The following is a 6,181-nucleotide window of genomic DNA, read 5'->3' on the forward strand; positions in this document are numbered from 1 at the left end:
CCCCTCCCCCCTTAATCCCCTCTTGTCTACATGTAACCCTCTCGATCTACATGAAACATGGAAAATGCAACACACAAGGGCTGATGCAAGAGCTAGAAAGCTAATGCATCTCCCACAACAACAAACCACAACTCACCTCAACATGAAGAACTTGGCCAATTGGTCTTCACCACACCACGCCGATCTGACAGCACCTCCCCTTTCTTCTTAGCTCTCAAGCTTCCACAAGATCTCCTCTTCTTACTCCTTTTTGTCGAAAATCTCTTGGTTTTCTTCCCAAAAGTTTGAGAGAAAAATTTGGTAGAGTTTGGGTATTAAGAGAGGTTTTGGTCGAAAATGAAGAGAATGAGGGGCTATTTATAAGATCTTTGGTCGAACTCTTGGGCTAGGCAGGTGGCAAAAGTGTGACGACACCTTTTACGCATGGATTTTGCCATGTGTCACCATCTTGGCTGCATGTGGCGTGAGTATCTCATGTTCTGGGCGAAGGAGACTTAATCCTTCGACAAATGGCAGTCGCAGCTCATGTTTGGACTCTTCATCTTCCTCCTCGTCCCGACCACGTCCCGAATGCATCCCACGTCCAATTAAACACTCGTCCATGGTGCATGGTTTCTGGTCATTTGTACCTCACGTACGGTGTAAATGCACTTTCTCCTTTCGTCTTGTACGTCCCACTCGTACTAGACACGTACCGTGACGTACCCATCCATGGTCATGTGGTACCTTGGCCGGTCGGCTGGTACACGACCATTACATTCTTATGGTCCGTTTACGTCCTTCTCACCATTTTCCATGGCCATTCCTCTCTTTATTCATCCTTTACACTTTTAACCATCGTCCCCGATCATCTAAGGCCAAACTACACTATTGTCATAGGGTTCACGTCCGTTCTTCGGTCATTGGCCATTTCGCGACATAGTGACTTTCTCCACAAGTTACTTCAGTCGATCCTGGAGATTTTTATTTCTCCGTCTTTCCGAGGTATTTCCACATCCTTTTATCGCGTTTTCCTCGTCCGGTCTGTACTCTCTGATACGGGTCACTACACAGACATAATTAGTTACGGGTCCAAAATTGTGTTTGGATATGGTTATCGCTTGTTTTTCGACGTTGGAAGCACGTCCAAGGTGACTTAACCGGTCTGCATATCAAGTAGGACCCACATTGAATGATCCATTGAGTTTTCAAAAAAGGATATATGTGATTGCATGGGATATACTAACGAATGCGATCATACGGGCACTAATGCACCATATCCCATCAAAACTCCGCAGTTAAGCGTGCTTGGGCAAGAGTAGTACTAGGATGGGTGACCTCCCGAGAAGTCCTCGTGTTGCATCTCTCCCTCTTTTTTTTTTTTGGTTGTTTCGCGAGACTATAGTACATATAGAACGTCGTAACTTTCACACTGTGAGGAACCACGCAATTCATAATACCTTTTTGAAAAGCCCCAAAAGAGCTTCTGGCAAGGCAATGGGTCTTCGTACCATTGGACCATTCTCGAGGCCAAATTTTGACGTTTGAAAGCATTTTAGATGGTTTTTTGTGATCCTTACAAAATTTGTTACGGGTCCAAAACTGTGTTTGGACATGGTTATCGCTTGTTTTTTGATGTTGGAAGTAAAATCAAGGTGACTAAATTGTGTCCGCATATCAAGTGGGACCCACATCGAAGGATCCATTGAGTTTTCAAAAAAGGAAAGGATATATGCGATTGCGTGGGATATACTAACGGATGTGATCATTCCAACACTTATGCACTGGATTCCATCAGAATTTCGCAGCTAAGCATGCTTGGGCGAAGTAGTACTAGGATGGGTGACCTCCCGGGAAGTCCCCGTGTTAGATCCCTCCCTCTCTTTTTTTTCAGTTGTTGCGTAAGACTAAAGTATATGCGATTGCATGGGGTATACTAACGGATGCGATCATACCAGCACTAATGCAGTGGATCCCATCAGAACTCCACAGTGAAGCGTGTTTGGGCGAGAGTAGTACTAGGATGGATGATCTCCCGGGAAGTCCTCGTGTTATATCCCTCCCTCTGTTTTTTTTTTCTTTTTTTTTTCTGTTGCGCAAGACTATAGTATATACAGACTGTCGTAACTTTCACACCGTGAAAAGCCACACGGCCCATAATACCTTTTTGGAAAGCCCCAAGAGAACTTCTGGCAAGGGAATTGGTCTTAGTACCATTGGACCATGTTTGGGGGTAAATTTTGACGTTTGAAGACATTTCGAAAGTTTTTTTGTGATCACGACACAATTAGTTACGGGTTTGAGTTCATTAGTAACTATGAATTCTTTTTTTATGAGAGAAAATAGAGTGACCTCTTTGTGTGTAATCATTTTTTCTTTTTGGTTTTTTTTTTTTATCTCCACAATGAAATCTTCATCTGTTCATATAGGTTAACGTTTTTTGTTTCTAATATAACTTTTTACCATTAACCATTTTATGATATGATATTTATTCTTTTATAGTTCACATATATCATACTCAAGCATTAATATTCCTTAGCTTTTCCAATTCTTTTCCGAAAGTTTATTAGCAAGATGGGGAGTAAGCAATATTTTTGAACTTTCATCTTGAGAGAAAGAATTTTTGCTATATATGTTTTATATCTGATAATATTTTAGTCCAACTCGTTGAAATTTTTTGTTAACCAAATCTCCGAAATTTTGATCCGAACATAACTGAATTGGTCGACATCCATTACTTTCACTATGCATAATTATAGTGATATATTTATAAATATATTTTTAAAAAATAAAATTTTCATGATTGATGTTGTGATCAATCTTATTATATAAACTTTAGTTTTAAAGTTAGAAATTCATATAGTCGCGACATGTGTCAAGTATATTGATAATATTTTAGCATGTGTGAAAATAAATTTTATTTAATAATTATTAGGAAAATTAAAAAATCCTAAAAATAAAAAGATTACAATTAATATTTTTAAAATGTATATAAAACCAAAAGTAATCTATTATATCACTAATTCTAATAGGATAGTTATCTATTAAATTATAAATTTCAATAGGAAAATATGTGCAATTAATAAAGAAAATATTTGCAATTTAATTGCAGTTATTATTTATTATAATCATATAGTAAAAAGAAGTTTATACTTAAAATTGATTAAAGTATAAAAAGGTTTAATGTGTTAAAATTAGTGATGCTGGAAAAAAAAGTGTTAAAATTAGTGGTTAACATAATATAAGAAAAATAAGATAATCAAAATAAAAAATTAACGGAATTTCTTAAATTTTTCAGTCGGTGAATGTTTTGATAGCATATACTATATTATGTTATCTTATTATATAAAGTTGAATTTTGAAAGTTAGCCATTAACAAGATTTTGACATGTGTCAATTTATTAATCTCAGATTCTGACATGTGTAAAATATTATATTTGATAGGAAGAATTTGATTACAACAAAAATAAAATATTTTGTTTTAAAATATATTAATAATGTAAAAAAATAATTATCAGAAATTACAGAATTTATAAAAAAAATATAAATTTTTTTGAAAAACAATTATAAGGAGATTATATATATATATATATATTCATAAAATCCGAAACTATGATATTATTTACTTATTTTTAATTTTAAGTTATTAATTCTACAAAAAAAAATAGAAAAATGGATGAGAAAATATACAGTTAATTATTAATTTTAAATTTTGTAAATATTCACTTCTATATAAACATAAATCATCTTATATTTAAATAATTATTCAAAAACACTGCTTTCAACTTTGTTTAATTGGGAAAAAAATTTTATTGGGAAGATAAATTGTTCCTATTTTTTTTAACCAAACTTTTCTCCTACTTTTTCCTTTTTCAGTTGGTAATAGGTAAGATTAATATGTTGATCCCAAAAAAAATATTAATATATGCGTCTTCTTTTCCTAATACTGTATTTTAAAATTTATTGTAGTATATTTATATTGTTTTATTTAATTTATATTTTTATCTTTGAATTATTTGGGATTCATATATTACCCTGCTTATAATTTTCTATTGTGTCTTTGATTATATCAAATTAATGTTTTACTAATTTCTCAACCTTGATTGGTTAGTCATAAACCCTTTTTTTTTTGCAAACATATTTGTTACCATTATTTATTCAATCCCAAAGGGAGATAACGAGTAGAAGCTCATCAACCTAATGAATAGATAAAATCGGCTAATCAAACACAAGCTTACAACAAACATAGATAGATAGATTAGAAAAATATAAATCGTTGTTGATAGATCCATAGGAGCTCAAAGAATATGACACCCTGGTTTGCGGAAAGGTTTAAAAGAATTAATTTGGCCACATATGTCACCAAAATGCACATATTTTTCCGGTCAAGGGTCCTGAGAGAACTTCATGATGGGTAACCTTCCTGGAAGTGATTGTCGAAACTGTGCGAGTGAGGACAAAATATAGAAAAATATCATTTAGTTATTTGTAGGATCCCAGACGTAACAAACCGACCATCAGATATGGGTGAGTCCACGTGCTGGGAATAGATGTAGAGCCCACTTAGGAAGGTGGGTCTATGGACTGAGAGTGAACATGGGCTCACTAAGCAAGGTGGCGGTTAAGGCGTTACAGAGACAGAGGCTACAGCATGGTGTGTCAAAGACAATTCCACGAATACATTGAGAAATTTAACATAAGTTTCTATCAAAAGATTTTGTGACGTTAGAAAAAGGTTTTTACTTACATTGGTTGTCGGAGCAAGCCATTTTGAGATAGCAAAAAGACGTGAACATGTTCTCTCCACACAGGAGGAGGGCACAACTGAGGTTCTCTCTATGGTGGAGAAAGTTGGACACAAGGTTATCTCCCAAGAGAGGAAGGTAGAGGAGGTTGGAAGCAAGTTTATCCCCCTAAGGGAGGAAGACGGAGCCAAGGTTCTCTCCATGGTGTAGGAGGTTGGACGCAATGTTCTTCATAAAAGATGAGGGCGGAGCCGAGGTTTTTTCCATGGTGGTCATACATTATTGTGATGATACATCATTGATTAGTATATTATGTAATAGTTTTATCGAAAATGTTTTTTGAGCCAACAATTTTAATAATTAAATAACTATGCTGAAGTGAAAGTAAAATAGTTGGCATAATGTGTTCATATAGACATTTTCTAGGTCGTGATAAAGAATATATTTGTAACATAAAGCATATTTAGGTGTAAAAAATATACTTTTAATAGTAACATACATAAAAGATTTATAAATAGATATAAATCAGTGTATTATAACAAAAATAACATTTATAAATAACGTACAACAAATAAAACTATAACAATTTAATAAAAATAAAAGATAGTTCATATTTATATATATATATATATATATATATATATATAATAATAATACTAATTCTAATTTTAAATTACTAATTCTATAAGAAAAAGAATTATGAAAATTATACAATTAATTACTATAATACCATTATTAAATAAATTATACTATCAATTATTAACCCTAAAAGAGAAGGATTGTAGATATTCACCTTTACATAAACAAATAATTTTTCTATAATAACGTCTTTGAATTTTTGATTAATTTATGATAATGTTAGTATAATTTTATTTAAAATTAGTTGCACAAGTAGTAAAACTGTTACGTATGAGATTACAAAAAAATATGAAACAAATATATTTAAGATATTGTTACTTTTCAAATATGAGATAAAATTAGTTTTCAGTTTTTTCTTTGAGAATTATGTTTTATTAATTTTTAGTTTTTTAACAATATTAAGTAAGATATAAATTTGATACAATGCACATTTTATTGATATGAAAAATATAAATGTTAACCATTGGGATTAAGTGCATAGAATTAAAATCTAATTCTATTATCATGAAATATACAAAGAAATTGTATTGCAAGATGGAGTCTGTGAACTCTAAATCCGGTTTTAAAAAAAAAAATCAAATGAAACAAAATTAATATTTTAAATACAACTTAAAATTTCACATATTTTTCTTATATCCGCGTTAAGTGCATAGAATTAAAATCTAATTCTATTATCATGAAATATACAAAGAAATTGTATTGCAAGATGGAGTCTGTGAACTCTAAATCCGGTTTTAAAAAAAAAAATCAAATGAAACAAAATTAATATTTTAAATACAACTTAAAATTTCACATATTTTTCTTATATCCGCGTTAAG

The sequence above is a fragment of the Camelina sativa genome, chromosome 12 (genome assembly GCF_000633955.1).
Source record: "Camelina sativa cultivar DH55 chromosome 12, Cs, whole genome shotgun sequence".
Classification (NCBI taxonomy): Eukaryota; Viridiplantae; Streptophyta; class Magnoliopsida; order Brassicales; family Brassicaceae; genus Camelina; species Camelina sativa.